The 20,009-nt window shown below is 38.0% G+C and overlaps 1 non-coding gene across 1 annotated transcript; it reads left to right on the forward strand.

Annotated features, from left to right (window-relative positions):
• Positions 1 to 4,509: 4,509 nt before the first annotated feature.
• Positions 4,510 to 4,616, forward strand: LOC141669695 (small nucleolar RNA R71). Its single transcript, XR_012553963.1, has one exon. It is a non-coding gene; the product is annotated as a small nucleolar RNA R71 (small nucleolar RNA).
• Positions 4,617 to 20,009: the final 15,393 nt, after the last annotated feature.

Raw genomic sequence — 20,009 nt, forward strand, 5'->3', positions numbered from 1 at the left:
GGTCCAGACCACCTTGATTTCAACTTCCCAGGAAAAAGTCGGAGCCGAGAGTTGAATAAAAGAACTTGTTGCCCTGGCACAAATAACTTAGGATGTAGCTTCCTATCGTGCCACCTCTTCACCTTTTCCTTATACATTTTGTTATTCTCGTACGCTTGCAGTCGAAATTCATCAAGTTCATTAAGCTGAAGCATTCTTTTCTTACCAGCTGCATCTAAATCCAGGTTCAATTTCTTCAATGCCCAGTAGGCCTTATGCTCAAGCTCCGCCGGTAGATGACATCCCTTACCGTACACCAACTGAAACGGTGACATCCCAAGTGGAGTTTTGTATGCTGTTCTGTAAGCCCAAACAGCTTCATCGAGCTTTAAAGACCAATCCTTCCTTGACGGACAAACAACCTTCTCTAGAATGCGCTTTATCTCTCTGTTAGACACTTCCGCTTGACCATTTGTTTGCGGATGATAGGCAGTAGCTACTCGATGATTCACATTATAACGCTGCATTATAGAAGTGAACTTACGGTTGCAAAAATGCGATCCTTCATCACTTATGATTACCCGAGGCGTTCCAAACCTTGTGAAAATTTGCTTATGAAGAAAATTTAGCACTGCCTTTGCATCATTTGTCGGTAAAGCTTTAACTTCGACCCATTTTGAGACATAATCGACTGCCAGCAAGATGTACTGATTATTGCAAGACGGGATAAAAGGCCCCATGAAATCGATTCCCCATACATCAAAGACCTCGACTTCAAGCATCACATTTAATGGCATCTCATCCTTCCTTGACAAATTTCCCACTCTTTGGAAACGATCACACCTTAAAACAAACTGATGAGCATCCTTGAACAAAGTAGGCCAGAAAAAACTTGCTTGCAGAATACGAGCTGCCGTCTTCTCACCTCCATAGTGTCCACCATAAACCGTGGAATGGCAGTCTCATAATATCCCCTCCGTCTCACAGAACGGGATACATCTCCTGATGATCTGGTCAGCTCCCTGTCTAAACAAATATGGTTCATCCCACATATACCACTTCACCTCATGCAAAAACTTCTTCTTTTGAGCGGATGTCAAATTAAGCGGCATTATATTGCTGACAAGATAGTTTACAATATCTGCAAACCATGGTTCTTCCTCCTGAATTGCAAACAACTGCTCATCCGGAAAAGATTCATTGATTAACGTCCTATCTTGTGAAGTAGAATCGGGATTCTCCAACCTAGAGAGATGGTCAGCTACTTGATTCTCAGTACCTTTTCTATCTTTGATCTCTAACTCAAATTCCTGAAGTAAAAGCACCCAATGAATGAGTATCGGCTTCGAATCCTTCTTAGAAACCAGATAGCGAATAGCTGCATGATCAGTGAATACTGTTACTTTCATACCAAGCAGATAAGATCGAAATTTCTCAAAGCCAAAGACTATAGCCAAAAGCTCCTTCTCAGTAGTGGTGTAGTTCAATTGGGCCCCATTTAAAGTCTTACTCGCATAGTAGACCACATGGAAGAGATTTTTCTTACGCTGTCCCAGAACTGCACCTACCGCATAGTCACTTGCATCACACATCATCTCAAACGGTTCTGTCCAATCTGGTGCTGTAATAACTGGTGCCGTGATCAAACTCTCCTTGAGAGTCTCGAATACTGCCAAACATTCATCAGCAAATTTAAAAGGCACATCTTTCTCAAGTAAATTGCACAACGGCTTAGATATCTTTGAAAAGTCCTTGATGAATCGCCGATAAAAATCCGCATGACCGAGAAAACTACGGATTCCTTTCACCGAATTAGGTGGGGGAAGATTTTCAATGACTCCCACCTTGGCCTTGTCCACCTCCAGACCTTTGCTAGAGACCTTATGCCCAAAGATAATGCCTTCACGCACCATAAAATGACATTTCTCCCAATTAAGCACCAAAGAATATAGCCATCCATGAACACTTCGACGTTATTTCCAATCATGTCAGAGAATATAGCCATCATACATCTCTGAAAGGTGGCCGGGGCGCCACATAACCCAAATGAAACTCTACGAAAAGCAAATGTGCCAAATGGACAAGTGAAGGTAGTCTTTTCCTGATCCTCTAGTGCAATACAAATCTGATTATACCCGGAATAACCATCCAGAAGACAAAAATACTCATGTCCCGCCAATCTGTCAAGCATTTGATCAATGAATGGGAGAGGGAAGTGATCCTTCCTTGTGGCTTTGTTCAATTTTCTATAATCCATGCATACTCTCCATCCTGTAACTGTTCGAGTAGGGATGAGCTCATTCTTTTCATTTGCGACCACAGTGATACCTCCTTTCTTAGGTACACATTGCACGGGGCTCACCCATGAGCTGTCAGAAATAGGATAAATGATGCCTGCATCTAGCCATTTCAAAATTTCTTTCTTCACCAACTCCTTCATGATCGGGTTCAGTCTTCGCTGCTGTTCCACAGTTGACTTACTACCTTCCTCTAACAGAATTTTATGCATACAATATGAAGGACTTATCCCCTTGATGTCTGCTATGGTCCATCCTATAGCCGATTTGAATTCTCTCAAAATCCTTAAGAGCTTGTCTTCCTCACTACCTGAAAGGTCAGCTGAAATAATAACAGGTAACATAGATGAATCACCTAAAAAAGCATACCTCAAGTGTTCAGGTAATGGTTTGAGCTCCAAGGTAGGTGCTTCCTCTATTGATGGTTTGAGCTTCCCTTTAGCATTCTTAAGGTCAGAAGTACCAAGAGATTCAAATGGTATGTCGAGCTTTCGCTTCCATGGAGAAGCGTTCAGATATTGTAATTGCTCGTTGCTATCTTCATCATCGCTGTCAAAATCCCCCACTAAGGCCTTTTCCAATGCATCAGACATTAGCATGTGATCGAGTTCCGAAGTAACCGCAGAATCAATCACATCCACTTTTAAGCACTCCTCATTTTCTGTAGGGAATTTCATTGCCTTGAATACGTTGAAGGTCACATCCTGATCTTGGACCCGTATAGTAAGTTCCCCTTTTTGCACATCTATCAAGGTACAGCCAGTAGCCAAGAAAGGCCTCCCCAAGATTATGGGAATCTTTATCTTCCTCAAAATTCAGAATAACAAAATCTACAGGAAAGAAGAGCTTATCCACCTTGACGAGCACATCCTCAACTATGCCCCTTGGGTAAGTAATGGAACGGTCCGCCAATTGTAGCGACATGTATGTGGGTTTTGGATCAGGCAGATCCAGCTTTTTAAAGATCGACAACGGCATCAGATTAATGCTTGCTCCCAGATCACAAAGGCACTTGTCAAAAGTTAGATTGCCAATGGTGCAAGGAATGGTGAAGCTTCCTGGATCTTTCAGTTTTGGTGGTAACTTTTGTTGCAGAACCGCGCTGCATTCTTCCGTGAGAGCAACGGTTTCAAGGTCATCCAGTTTCACCTTCCTTGAAAGAATAGTCTTCATAAACTTCGCATAACTAGGCATTTGTTCCAGAGCCTCAGCGAAAGGTATATTGATGTGAAGTTTCTTGAACACCTCCAGAAACTTCCCGAACTGTCTATCCAGCTTTTGTTGCTGCAATCTCTTAGGAAAAGGTGGTGGAGGATAGAGCTGTTTCTCCCCTGTATTAGCCTCAGGCAGAGTGTGTTCAACAGTAGTCTTCTTTGGTTCCGCCACTTTCTCCTTTTGCTTAGATTCTTCATCTCTAACTTCAGCTTCGACTTCTTTTGCCTTTTCAGCATCAGCTACTTTTCCAGACCTTAAGGTAATAGCCTTGACTTGCTCTTTAGCTTCCTTCCTGCCTGGTACTTCCGTGTCACTGGGAAGAGTGCCAGGTTGACGATTGAGCACTGCATTGGCTAATTGACCGATTTGATTTTCCAAGGTCTTGATAGAAACCGCCTGACTCTTGCACAACAGCTTAAGTTCCTCAAAATCAGCACTAGTAGGTGCAGCTGCACTTCCCTGTTGAGGATATGATTGCCTTGTAGCATACTGCTGTGGTTGCTGGAATCCAGGTGGGTTAAACTGTTTACTTACTCCTTGCTGATATGTTGGCTGAATAGCATTCTGATTATTTCCCCAGCTGAAATTTGGATGATTTCTGTTGTTAGGATGATAGGTCGCTGGCACAGGCTGCTGTTGTCGCTGATAATTATTCACATACTGAACAGATTCGTTGATAAGAGAACACTGATCCGTAGCATGAGAACCTGCACAAAGCTCACAAACCATAGCTATTTGATTAACTCCATACGTAGCCAGAGAATCAACCTTCATTGATAGCGCTTGGAGCTGGGCTGCAATAGCGGTGGCTGCATCAACTTCCAGAATACCTGCTACCTTGCCTGACGTCATCCTCTGAGTTGGGTTTTGATGCTCATTTGTAGCCATCGTCTCGATAAGATTATACGCCCCAGTATAGCTTTTAGCCCATAAGGCGCCTCCAGCTGCTGCATCGAGCATGGGCCGAGATTGGGCCCCCAAACCATTATAAAAACCAGTGATTACCATCCAATCCGGCATTCCATGATGTGGACATTTTCTCAACATTTCCTTGTAGCATTCCCAAGCCTCGCACATAGATTCTGTAGGTTGTTGCGCAAACTGAGTAAGAGCACTCCTCATAGCAGCAGTCTTTGCCATTGGATAAAACTTCACCAGAAACTTTTGCGCAAGATCTTGCCACGTAGTGATGGACCCAGCTGGTTCAGAATGTAACCAGTCTTTAGCTTTATCCCTCAGTGAGAATGGGAGAAGCCTCAACTTGATAGCCTCATCAGTCACGCCATTATACTTAAAAGTGCTACAGATCTCGACAAAATTCCTTATGTGCATGTTGGGGTCTTCAGTTGCCACTCCTCCAAAAGAAACAGAATTCTGCACCATCTGAATAGTGCCCGGCTTGATTTCAAAGGTGTTAGCTTGAATAGCCGGATGAAGGATGCTTGACTGAATGTCATCAATTTTAGGCCGAGAAAAATCCATAAGAGCTGGATCAGCTTGAACAATACGATCTCCCATGTTTACTGGTTCTTTCTGCTCAGTTCCTGAATCTGAATCCTCAAAATCTAACTTCTCCGGAGTATCAAGAACTTCGTCTTCCTCCTCAGCTGTATCTAAGGTCCTCTTGCGAGCACGAGAACGAGTTTGCATAAACGCTTGCTAAAGTACCTGAAACACAACCGAAAAGAGTAATTAACTACTACGTCCTAATCACTGAGTCCTAATGACCAATGATGGTAAGTATATAAACTAAACAAATACGCCGAGTCCCCGGCAGCGGCGCCAAAAACTTGTTAGGGCGTAATCACGCACTAATATTCACGCAAGTATACGCGTTCGCAAGTAATATAAAATACTTTCTAGTTCGTTCCCTCAGAGACTCAGACTACGTTATTGTCTAATTAAACTCACTCACCAATGTATGACTACTTCTCAATGTTAAGATAACACTTAAAATTGTTGATTAAATATTAACTATAATTAACTACTTAATTAACCACTTAACTAACACTTCAATTTATCAATAATAAAACACTCATGAGATCACAACTTCATTATTACTTCCTTCTATAGCCATTGTTATTACCTTTAGCATGTGACAGTGATGATATTAATCGAATAACACGAAACTGATAAAAGCCAACTTTCATTGTATTAATACCATTCTACCAAACATCCACAATTAAGATAGAAGTTGAATAGTCATCAATTATGTTGAGTTCCTATATGTCTACAGAAATTGACAACACAACGATTTAAGTACAAGTTATTCCTTTTGATTACATAGGGCAAATAAAACTGTTAGAATTACCCACTAATCATGCTCAACGTACATGAACCTATGCTAGCATGGCAAGTTCTAAATCTCAAGATCCACCGTCGCTTCACAAGAGATTAACACCCTATCTTATATGTTCGCGATGCACATAAGACGAATACGCACAACCAATACTAGATATCATGCAATCATCACACACTAAAGTATTAAACAATTAACTAAAGAATTCCATAATAAATCCGTTGCAACCCCATGATCACGATTAGCCCATAATAGAACTTATCACCATCATGGGTTCATATGAAATCATGATAAACAACACAAGAAAATAATAACTAAACTAATTATATTAAAACAGAGTACGTCACAAGAGTAAATAAGTCAAAGCAAGAAAACTAGCATCCAACGTTACAACGAAACAAGAATCACAAGAAAATATGCTTCCTATTTGCTGCAGTGTGCTAAATCGGTCTTCTTCCTTATCTCCTTCGCTTCTTGCGCAAAACACAATCTAAAACATAATCTCCTTCATATTCTCTATGAAAACGTCTCAAATCTACTTATATAATAGTCCCATAAAACTCAGGTTACATAGAAGTTGGAAGCCAAACAGAAGTAGAAGTCTAAAATAATTCAGCTTTTTCCCCGACCCTGTGCGGCCGCTCAGCATTTCTGCGTGGGCGCGCAAGGCTGCTGCGCGGCCGCTCAGCATTGCTGCGCGGGCGCGGAGGACCCTACTGGAAAAAATCCAGGTTTGCTCCGTTTCTTCGCCGTAATCTGCCCGTTCTTTTCCTCTCACAATGGTGAACACATGCCAAAGCTTATTCTTGATGATTCCTCCTCCGAAATGCAACTAATACCCTGAAATGCATAAACACTAGAAAAACGCATCAAATACACAAAATACTTGATTTCAAGACACCAATTTAAGCCATTTTAAGACGTTCTAAGTGGTATAAAATGCCACTTATCAGCCATATTGTCCTGTTCAACCAAAACTTGGTAAGATGGAACAAGGTGAGTAAATGCCTCAGCTTCATATGAAACAAAGTCTAAGATAGCTTGATAATCTTGCTAAAATAGCTGTTTCTTTTTCAGCCTCATTAACATCCATTAACTCACTTACAATGGGCTCTTCCCATTCTTCAGAAACTGCTTTTCTCTCATTTTCTCTATTTTCTTGCATCAAGGGCTCCCCTTGGCTTCCCACCCTCACCTTCACCTACTAAGGCGGGACTCCACTCACTCACTTTTGCCAAGCTGGAAGAAACAGCTTGCATAGTTTCACTCTTTCCTCTCCTTTTGCCTGAGAGCAACTCAGCCTCTCACTCTGTTCACTCCCTTCCCTCAATCCTAGGAGAGATTGTACAACTACTAAATCATTTGTACTTGTAACAATAGTTGAGATTTCAAGTGGTGCAGTGATAGTCAATGGATGAGAAACATCAGTCGAGGTAGTAGTTAAGAGTTCTAATGGATGACTGTTGTTAAGCATATCCGTCGAGATACAAGAACTAGTCAATGGATGAACAATATCCGTCGAGATAGTAGAAATGACATAATTTGGAGTAGAAACTTGATAGGGAATAAATAAATCCTATTTACGTAATTGAATATTGCACATGATTTGGGCTACAAGGCCCAATAAGAAGATGTATGACATTCAGACCAAAAAGGTTAACACATTGATCGGGCCTGATGGACCAGATCAGGCCTGATGGAACAAAGAAGGCCCAAAACCCTGAATATTAATTAATTTCATAATTAATTAATAAGGGAAAAATTAGCTATTAAGAAAAGTCCCAATAAGGACATAAATCCTAGTAGATTAGCCTCCAAGGGACCTAGAAGGATAAGGAATCAGTTTCCTACCACTTAGGACTCCAAAGTCCATTCTAATTCTAAGACTTGACCACCAAGTCTCCTATACCAAGTCCATTCAAGGACTCCCGACATCTATATAAGGGGCCTCACCCCACAAATCAGAACTACGTTTTTTGACTTGATCCTTGGCAATCAGCAAGGTACGTAGGCATCTTGTTAAGGCAGATTGAGTCACGAAATACAAGAACAGTCAAATCGAGCCTCGAGGCTCACGTTCCTAAGTAATAAATACAGCAATTATTATACTTTAGTTTTTGATCCATAACATTTGGCGCCGTCTATGGGAAAGCACAACAACAACCATGGCGAGAACACGGAGAACAATTAGAGCCCTTGAAGGAGGAACACCAGCGGCGACAACCCAAGTGATTTCGTCAACCGTGGAGGTACCTCCTCATTCAACTTATGCAGCCACCCAAGGAGAAGCCCAGATAGGGGCAACTGAACCTCAGCCACAAGGGACGATTCCCTCGGCTACTCAATGTACGAATCCCCAACTTCAACAACTACATGCACCTATGAATTCTCGACCCAGTGGGTATGAGTATTCAACTGTTGTGACTACTAACCCCCCATATGGGATGCCCCTTTACCCCGAGGTTGGAGGAAGTGGACATGTTGGACGGAGTGAAGCACGAGGGCGATCGCCCCCTATATACAAGGTTTGGCTCCTATCCCTGAGGATCAGGAATTTTCTGGTCCTTACATTGAGAGAGACTCTGAATCTTCAGATGATGAAATGGCCCCAAGAAGGAGGCGTGCTGGCAAAGAGCCGATGGCTGATGGTCACCAACGTCCTAGGAGCACCCAAGGGATGAATTCCCAAGAAGTGCAGGAAAGGATCAGGGCTCATGAGGCTGAGATTCAAAGGCTGAAGCGCGACTTGGAGGCGCACCAGAACACCAGACCTCCACTACCTCCAAGGGGGGGGGGAATCCTCCCCCTATCATAGACCTGGATGGTCCAATACAGAGAAGGGCTGTTGTCCCAATGGCTGATCCAAGCAATCTTCTTCCCCTTGGAGATCCTGATGATCCTACCCCACCATTCACTGAAGAAATAATGAATGCCCATATCTCAAGGAAGTTCAAGATGCCCACTATCAAAGTTTATGATGGCACTGGCGATCCCGCCAATCATGTCAGGACATTCTCTAATGCACTGTTGCCGCAGCCCGTGAATGCCGCTATTAAGTGTCGGGCCTTTCCTCAAACCCTGTCGGGTATGTCTCAAAAATGGTATAGTCGTTTACCCCCAAACTCTATTGGGTCCTTCAGAGAATTAAGTCAGGATTTTATTAAGTAGTTCATCAGTGGGAGAGTGCATGAGAAAAGTTTAGCATCCCTCACGAGCATTGTGCAGGGAGCGAAGGAATCCTTAAGAGACTACCTGAATCGTTTCACGAAGGAAGCTTTAAAAGTCCCGGAACTTGATGACAAGGTAGCCATGATAGCACTACAACAGGGAACTAGCGATGAGTTCTTCAAGATGTCCTTGGCTAAGCGCCCCCCTGAGAGCATGTTGCAACTCCAAGATAGGTCCGGGAAGTACATCAAGGTGGAAGAGAGCATGAGGAAGACCATTGTAACACCCCAAATCCGGGGTCAAGATTTGGTGTCACTATACACTTTTTACATAAAATAAAATAATAAACAAATAACCCCTTGAATCCGGATCGTTTACAGGTTATGGTATGAAACAAGAATCTAATCTTCTACAACTTTCAACAACTAAAATACAAATGTAAATACTTTTGAACTAATGCTTGTATCATATTCTTCTAACTTCTTCAACCTCTCACAGCGGAGATTTCTTGAACTTCTGCTGTCTATCTAAGCTATTCATTTGTATCCTTACCTGTTTCTGGCAGAAATAAGAATTGACAAAGCAAGAGTGAGCCAAAAATGCCCAGCAAGTATATAATTTGAGTTTAAAGCATTACTATCAAAGAAAACTTCCGGACAAAATCTTAAAACAATTTTAAACAATTCTATTTATTTTGAGTGAGTGAGCGAATAAACATTGGCTGTCACCAGCCTTGGATTATAAACCAGGGTTTTATCCGGTTTTGGAATCATAAAACCATTCTAGAGAGAATGCCGTTAATGGCGATCAATAACAAATTAGACTGGACACTAGTTCGCATCTATATTCTGCTGATCAGTCAGAATATAATACAGATCTACATCTCAATATATTGATCTAGTCGGGTCCCCAGGCACTACAGCCCATCTCGAGGCACCAGTCATCCCGGTCCTCAGGATTAAGTAAAACTCAATCCCCAAAATATCACCATCCAGCCCGTAGAGTATTTTGCTGTCAAATCATTTTGAATTCAAAACATCCCAATTCAGGGTTCGCAAATAACCCGAAAGAATGGGTATTTTCTCAAGAGAGCAATCGAATTATCAAAACAAGAATAAAAGAATCATGCATAATCAGAGTAATTGCAGCGAAATATAAAACATTTAACTATTCTGAACTTAGAATAGGAACGAATAAATATTTGCAGAAAATCAGGAATACTTGCAGTATTTAAAAGAAAAATCCAGAATACATGCAGTATATAAAAGAATGTTCTGGAATACTTGCAGTATATAAAAGAAAGTTTGAGAATACTTGCCTCAATAAGCTTTAGCCACTATTATCGGTTGACTTTGGTTCGACTTTAATCGTTCGACTTTATCGTCAAATTTCTATCCTATTCTGGATACGATCCCAACATTCAGATCCTTCAGTTGGAACTTTGTTGATCTCAACGTCTAATCACTAGATCGTTCCTAGTCCGATGTCACGTCTCGGGTCTTCCGTCTAAACCTACAGGGTTGAAATACCCTAATTCAGATAACCGCTTAAGCTTAACATCAAATCGCCACCCTCTTCTACCCATACGATTTCATAACCGAATTCATATTTATACGTATTATCGAAATACACATAGCAATTATGGTTCACATCTTCGAAACTCGGTTCGGTATTTAATTTTGGAAAATACGTATATTTGTCGTTTTGAAAAAAATAGGGTAATCGATTATTCACAAAATATCTTGTCACGTCACGTAATTAGGTTTCATAAAGTTCAATTATATCCTCGTTCGACGTTTCCGATAATTACAGGTTACATTTCCGTATTTTCGGAATTAATTTTCCCGAAAATCCGGCAGGGTTTCCTCTATTTATCGGCCTGCTCGTCAATCATTTCGACGTCAAATCACAACCACAACACAATCCACAATCCAATAAACAATCCCAACCACCGATATGAATTCAATCATTATGTACTGTTATTCGTATTTTATTTTTCATTTCGTTCCAAAATTTATTTCACAAACAAATTTTAATTTTTTTATTTATTTATAATTTAGGACTCAGAATTAATTCATCACGGCCCACCGCCGACTCACATAAGTTCATGGTCGACGGCGGTAAAATTCGTCGGTACCTGTTAAATTCGGGTTTCCATACGAATTCCACCGATTTAATTGATTTCCCGCAACATAAATTTTTCATCTCACAAATATTAATCAATTATTTTTCTGCAGAAATAAAAATTTTAATCAGTAAAATAAAACAAACAATCGAGCCAACACACTGCACTGGACACGCGCCCCACGCGCCAAACAACATATCGCACAAATGGAAACAGACAGAAACCATGGCCGGAAATACCAAAATCAGGCGGCGACACCGCCCCTCCACCACTGCAACACACACAGAACACAACACGTACACACACATGACACAACATCCACACACACATACACGGAAACATATATATATATATATATATATATATATATATATATATAGAATAAATAGAAGCAAGCTGAAGTACACAATCAGAACCAATCAGAATCGCGGGGAAAGAGGGAAAAAGAATGGAGAAGAGCAGGGAAAGAGAGGAGGAAGAGAGATGTGAAGAAATTAGAGAGGGAGAGATAGAGAGAATCGAGAGAGAGAGGTAACAGAGAGATTTGAGAGAGATTGATTCGAGAGAGACGAGAGATATTGGGGCAAGGTGGTGGAGTGTGTGGTTTTTATTCCCCCTTTTATTATTATTATTTTTTCGTTGAAATCCTGGTTCGAACCGCAATTAAAGACCCGTAAATAATTAACCTACAAGTAATAATAATTCAAAATTTATCCGAACATATTTAAAAAATTTCGAAATATTCAAAAGTTAATAAAATAAAATTTTCATAATTTTTGAAATATTTTGGAATTGAATACTGATTTTACGATTTAATAAAATCAGAAAATCATTTAAATATAAATAATTAATAAAATATTGATTTCTAAATTTTATAAACCCCTAAAAATAATAAATAAAATTATAAAATAATAAAAATAATTTTAAAAACAATTTTAGCATTTTTAGGAATAAATATTCAATAAAATCATTTTAAAATGAATTAAATTCATACAGCTCGATAATTAATTATAAAATTAATCTTCACGTCCAACAAATCACAAACAATTAATAATATAACAACACATAACTGGCAGAATCATCACATATTTTATTTATTTAATATTTTGATAATTATATTTACAGACCGGGTCCGAAAATAGGTTACTTAGCCGCTAAGTAACTATATAACGATACGATTTTGATACCAAATTTGGATAATTATCACAACAGAGCTTCCTATAAAATACTTTATACGAAATTAAGGTAATATCGTCTCGCCTTTTGAGAATAAGGACTTTTATCGGTATATAAAATGATTTGCGTATTGAAAATTTCACACTGGGATGACTCGTACAGGTCAAACCGTACCCCGGATCGAAAAAGTTAAAACACGGAAAATGTTCAGAATTATCAGATTAGGTTAGGAAGGAGTTTTCGGAAGAGTTTCGGGTTGTAAAAGCGCAAAAACGATTGAAGTGGGACGATTTCTGATTCTTAAAAGTAATTTTATATTTATGGAAAAATAATCATTATTAATTCTATAAATCCTTATAAAATCATATGATAATCCAAAAATTACCATAAAATACCAAAATTATCTAGATTTAATTCTTGATAATTGGAAATTAAAATATCTCACTTTTATCAGAAATAAACATCCAAATATTATTATCCATCATCAAATAATTCACCAAAATTCACATAAAAATCACATAATAATTTATTTATTGATAAAAATAATTACATAATATTTCCCGGACGTTACATCCTTCTTCCCTTAAAAGGATTCTGTCCTCAGAATCATGCTAAGGAACATATACTGATACATCTCGAGTATCTACTTAAAATTTCTCAGGACTCACTACTTTAATCACGTTTCAACGGTCTCCTACCGTCATCAGATTTATCAGTTGCTCATGCAACCCCTAACTCAATCTTTCATTTCACATATTTGGAGCTAAATTACTCTTCATAGTCATACACACATAAATGCTTTATGGACTCGTTACACCTGTGACAACAAGACCAACTCATTCACAATCATTCTATCTATCTCACTGTTTCAAAGGACTAACTTCATTTACACTAACCTTCTTTTCTTTCCAATTCTAATAGTTCCTGTTGATGTGGATCTCTCCACAAATAAAGAAAGAAGAAGAAGAAAAGGGATAAGAGAAGAAGAGGATATTTCAAAAGAACACGATCAATCCAGAAACGTGAACTTTGAATCTCAAATTGCTTAGATCAATCCAGAAACTAAGTAATTCGAATCTAACCTTCAAAACAATCCAGTAATTGAAGTTTAGAGGGAAGAAAAACTACTCATAGTTTATCTCAAAATAAAAGTTTTATATCATCCGTTGTCTCCCTTAAAAGATTACATGAGAAGGGTATTTATAGGCTTAGACAATAACCCAAACCCAATAGGATTCCGAGAGAAATTCAATATCAGCTTGAATTAGCCAATATCTGAATCCTTCTAGGAAACAAATTTAAAAACCAAATCCGAATAGAAAAAAGATAAAAACCAAATCCAAATAGGAAAATAAAATCCTAAGTGCTTAAAACAAGAAAAACCCTTTCAAGTGAAAGGTAAAAACTTGCAAGCAAAATTCAAATTAATAATAATCAGCCACTTGTCCAACTTCATGCATCGCTCCTTTATTCCTTGTTGTCCAAGTAAGCTGCATAACCCATGTTTGCATCCTCTCCAATTGAACACCACCACAAGTACGCATAACCAAATCCAAATTAACATATTCATTCCTTGATCCTCATCATTCTCCTCTCCTTTGAAGAAAACTCGTCCTCGAGTTCTAAAGTATTTAAGAATAAGCACATAACGAGGTGATTTCTCGTAGAACTTGAAAGCCTTAAATTTCAATTCCATCAGCAATATCTTTGGAAGTAAACTCGAAAGAATAAGATAGTTTGATGAGATAGGTGAATTCAACAAGTTCTCTACCCCCAGAAAATCATTGTGTTCCACTAGGATAATGTTGTTTCCCTTGTACCCAACCTCTTTAGTTTCAAACGTCTCCTTTAGTATCTCTTGTCCTTCAACAATCTCGTCATGCACAAATTTAGGAGATGCATCTATCTGATCTTTTTCAACAATCAAGTCTTTCTCAACAAGTGATTGTCTTTCTTCATGCTTCTCTATTATAGCTTCTTTTGTAACTGGTTCATCCTTTTCATCCAAACTTGATGTAGTCGCCACATGTAACACATGGTAATCAACAACAAGATCCGCGACATTCTCCACACTGACAAAGTCTTCTTCTTTAGTTTCTTCTGAAAGAGTAAACTCGTGAAGGGAAGACTTAGACAATAACCCAAACCCAATAGGATTCCGAGAGAAATTCAATATCAGCTTGAATTAGCCAATATCTGAATTCTCCACAAATAAAGAAAAAAGAAGAAGAAAAGGGATAAGAGAAGAAGAGGATATTTTAAAAGAACACGATCAATCCAGAAACGTGAACTTTGAATCTCAAATTGCTTAGATCAATCCAGAAACTAAGTAATTCGAATCTAACCTTCAAAACAATCCAGTAATTGAAGTTTAGAGGGAAGAAAAACTACTCATAGTTTATCTCAAAACAAAAGTTTTATATCATCCATTGTCTCCCTTAAAAGATTACATGAGAAGGGTATTTATAGGCTTAGACAATAACCCAAATCCAATAGGATTCCGAGAGAAATTCAATATCAGCTTGAATTAGCCAATATCTGAATCCTTCCAGGAAACAAATTTAAAAACCAAATCCGAATAGAAAAAAGATAAAAACCAAATCCAAATAGGAAAATAAAATCCTAAGTGCTTAAAACAAGAAAAACCCTTTCAAGTGAAAGGTAAAAACTTGCAAGCAAAATTCGAATTAATAATTATATAATAGTCAACTACTTGTCCAACTTCATGCATCGCTCCTTTATTCCTTGTTGTCCAAGTAAGCTGCATAACCCATGTTTGCATCCTCTCCAATTGAACATCACCACAAGTACGCATAACCAAATCCAAATTAACATATTCATTCCTTGATCCTCATCACCTATTCATGAAGTTTCTATTTTCACTGACTGTTCTTCTCTACTTATCATGTCTCCTTCTGTTCGGTTAAGTTGACCTATGATCGTTTCCAATCGTATTCGAGAATCTTTAATCGGTCTCTTGCATTTTCTATTCATGTGCACCCGATGTCCTGAGCTCATGACGTCTGATGCTTCGAAATGTTCTACATCTATTCAAAAGCTAAAAAGAAAATTTTGGCAATTGCATTTACTCACCACTTGGTAGCATACTTTTATTTCTTTTCAATCACTATCAAGTACATTCATCAAGCGAGAATCTGCTATTATCCGAAAGGAAATATTAATTTGGAACGGAATAAATCATAACTTTATTCAAAACTCGGTCCCTTGGTACTAATACTCATTTTGTTGTCATACCAAATTAGATATCAATACGAACTTTGATGCTCATAATGTTTCATACTGAAGTCAACATCAATCATCTGCATTAATACCACCTTTGATGTCCAACAACAAAGTAAGTATCAGCATAACCCAGAAGACGGATCAAAACCTATTCTTCAGTTCCTAACTTTTCCAATGCTTTTAACCATTTCCGAACAATCTTAATGGTGTTCACTCTTTTCTTTCTATTTGAACATCTGTTCCTAAATGGATCTTTCCTGTTTGGTATTTACCCACACACTGGAGCTCATAATCAATTATAACCAGAATTCATATCTTTGAAGCTGAGAATGCAGCTGTTATTTTCCCACTCTTCGCAAGCATATCTTCAGGCGTTCAACTTGGTCTTCCCTAGTCCTTGAATTAGCGAGGATGTTATCAATAAATACAATCATACTATCCAAGCACCCCTGGTACATTATGTTCATTTAATCTTCAGATTCAAAATTTCTGATAATCGACGCGTAATTTCATACCCCCGTTCTCTTTTTGTCACAATCACTTTTGTACATGGCGCGAAATATTCCTTATTTCATTATTTAGTTTATTCCACATTTCTGAAGTTTTCCTTCACTTATTATTATATCCGTATTGAGTTATACGACACATGTTTTTGACATTAGCTTGACTCTGTGCAATAACCGACGAGAAATTCTTACCTCATTCCCCTGAGGTAACCTTGGTAAATCATTCGTTCGAACCTCCGGGACTTCACTTTAATTTGAAAGAATTCCAACATGAGATTCATTGCAACGTTCTTCTTCAGCAGTTCGCCATTAATACCTTGGTTTAATCATTCCTGTTTACACGCATTCCTTGAATGAAATTCCCATCTTCAATTATCGACATTTCACTTTATTCTCCAATCAATTCTAGCCCAACTGACGTTCATACCTTGCGTATATCCTGGATTATTTTATAAAATTTCTTTATCATCCTTTTGATTCCACTTCTTGTCTTGATTAGTTCTTCATTTTCATTATTTATTATCTCTCTTAAACATAAAAAATTTCTTTCTCTTAGTGATATTACTCTGTTTATTATTGGATAAGTCATTCCTGAAGTTCATGCTGGAATGAAGGCTTTTATTTGTACTATTTAAATTCTTACTAACAGAATTATCGAATTTCCTCGGTAGCTATTTTCTTAGCCTTGCTTGACGTATCACCGATCGCGTGTTTGACTTCTCTTTATTGACCATCATCTCTTTTCCCTGAGTTCACATACGGACTTCATCAATCTCCGTCTTTCATTAGATGCTTGAATTTACGAGCTTTTCGTTATCTTACAGCAACTTCCATTCAATCGCAGTGCAAAAGAAGTGTACATTCAAATCTTCCATTAATTCGTCATTCGATATGGGTATACATCCAAGTTCTTCCTGGAACGCTATTACAGATGATATAATCCCTTTTCTTTATCTTGAACCTTCAGTTCTTAAAAATATTCTTCTTGCTAGTATGTACCAGTAACTTCATGTTCCTCTTATTCATCGAAAGGGCGTATTCTTCTCGATCAAACCTTGCACCTGGTTGCAGTAACATCACACTAATTGAACTAAGCCCTCAATTTACGTTAACGTCATTACTTTTTTTTTCCAAATTTCTTATCGCTTTGATTTCGGATCTGGAAATCATGTTAAAGCTTGACTCAATCTAATTGGAATTGATCTCCATTTAACTGATCATTCGTTGGTAAAGTTGATCAATTAACTCTTTTAATTGACCACTTAAACCAAGTGCTGACTAGCTAATTGGAATCAAAGATCAATTATATAAAGTCGGTTTGGTCATAACAACTTTCTCATGAACCGAGATTGCAATTATTTGGAGTACTGACGAGAACGACAATATACTTCTTTCTCCTTAAATGTAGAGTAATCTCTGAAAATTTGGGCAGCACTTTCCCTACACCATCGACTACCGGTCGAACTCAAGCTGATACCATCAATCAATCAAATAATCCATAATTATATCCGTCCCCTCCCATCAACCACATCCATCCATTCAACACAATTCAGATTATATCGTTTTGATCAACATAAGTATTATTAATTGGCATAATATATATCTTTTTAATTGGGAAATTGGGTCTTACACCAACAATGATTAATATAACCATACACTGTGTTCATTATTATCGTCGTAATCTGATGGAAACTTAATCGTTATCTCGTTATTTCTAAAAACTCCACAGTCGAATCACCATTGCTTCATCTCCACTTATGTTCCCGTATCAAACTTTCGTCACTGACCGGGGTATGAGCATTAAATTCACCATCACTTGTTTACGCAAGTTAGAGATCTTCACAACTTCTTGAAGAACATGTTCAAAGTTCGATTACATTTAATATTTCTTTCATTTTGAATTTTCACAACAAATATCTTTTCATGACGAAGGGATGCCTCGTGTATTAACCGTCTGTCTGAGTCATTGTTCAGAATTCCCCTGACCTTCGATTGTCGTCCCGACACTCATTCGCATTGTCTGATGCTCACAACTTTACTTCCTTATTTTTGTAATTAATGTACGATTCGCTAACCATTCATTTCACGTCGAAATTCTCTGATTTGAAGTGCATTACATTAACGCAATCTACCATACTAATGAGATCCTCGTAACACACATATTGTCGGTGTATCCATTTTTCCTCGCTCGTAGATGTCTACTATTTATCGATTTGCAGTCGTATCTATGTTCGTTATATGATTCCACGTATCACACTACTTCATTTCTTTTGAAATCGTCAGAGAACAGATTCCACGCCAGAGGAGAGTTTGTCAACATGATTTTGATTGAGAAACGGAATAAGGAATAACAATGCAATAACCAATTGAAAGAATTTGTAAATCAGAAAATTGAAGGAAGAAAAATGAGTGAAGAATGAGACAACCATATTCATACTCAAGATGGCCAGTCTTTCATACTATATGGCATACAGCACATGATTAGGTGGCGTCCCACCCGACTCTTCGTCATTTCGACAAAGCGTCATATCATAACACTGTTGTCTCAATCAGGAATCAAGAATTTGAGAAGAGAAACAATTCAGAAGGAATACAAGAATTTTTTTCTTTCATTTTCGCCTCATATAATTTATCAACAGAAGAAGCTCATACATATTCAAAACTCGAGAAGAACATATGCTATCGTATTTGTAAAAGAATAACATTGTAGATCACCATTGGTCACCGTCCACGCTCCATTTATGTATGCCTCCAGGGACCATTCAGATGAGAGATTCACCGTTTAGGTTACATTATAATTTCGGAATGTCTTCTGGAAATGCCTCCATATTCAAGGCTTTAATAATTCGATCATATCACGTCCTTACAAAATTTATAATCATTGCTTCCAGTCGCATTCAAGAATCAAGAAAAGCGTATACTATCGTATTAGAAGAAAAGATGTCAGTGTCGATCACCTTCCATGCTTCGCCTACATCTGCCTTAAGGATCGTTCGGATACCGGTTTATAATTTAAGTCACATCATTGCTTCGAAATTATGTCTGGAAATGCCTTCATACTAAATGCTTCACTAATTTGATCTTAATCGCGTTGTTCCAAAATTTAAAATCACGGCTTCAGATTTCATCCATGTCACGTAAAATATTCATCGATCACGCAACACCTCAATTCCATCGATAAAATATGATTCCTCTTCCACCATCTAGAAGATTCTGCCATTTCCTTCAATCACCCTTCGTTCGTTCGAATCACGAATCTTGTTAAATTTTAATAATTTTATAAATTGGGTCAATAATATTTTAATATGTTGATTCAATTATTGATTTTATCAAACAACGTTTACTTTCATTTCTCACAGCAAACTTTAAACCTTCTCCCTGCGGGGGTTTACTTTGCCCTTCGAATTAACAACACTGATTCTAAATCCATTATCTTTTTAGGTCATTTTCTGTTGGTAATAACAAGAACATAAATAGTAATTCAACAACCAATTTGTAAAACTCATTTCATGCCAAAAATCTTCTGAAAGTTGATTAAGAAAAACTTTTCCGAAATCTCATTTTAAAATTTTGAAAATCAAATATTTGGTCGTCATTACTATATAAGTTACTTGCTATTTTCCTGATTTACCAATGAAATGTCTAATTAAAAGAATGCTCATCTAAGGGTCTATCCACTTTGGTACCTCTTCCACTTTTCCTTGGATTCTGCTCGCACTTATTGATTGACGAAACTTCATTTATCGTCATATATCATTTTATTCGCAATTCTACCGCAATGCCGACATATGGTAATATCTTTGACATTCTTGTCATCATCCTTGACGTTATGCTTACAATCACGCATGCGATTCGACGTTTTGTCTGTAGCTAGGGTCGCACCTTCTTGCTAAACTTACTTATACCATAGGAAGGTAGATATCATTCCTCGCGCAGCTCTCGATAAGTGATAAGAATCCTCTCGCATCGGTGGTGCCTTCGAATAGCGCAACATTAGCTCT

The sequence above is a fragment of the Apium graveolens genome, chromosome 6, assembly GCF_009905375.1.
Source record: "Apium graveolens cultivar Ventura chromosome 6, ASM990537v1, whole genome shotgun sequence".
NCBI classification, from domain to species: domain Eukaryota; kingdom Viridiplantae; phylum Streptophyta; class Magnoliopsida; order Apiales; family Apiaceae; genus Apium; species Apium graveolens.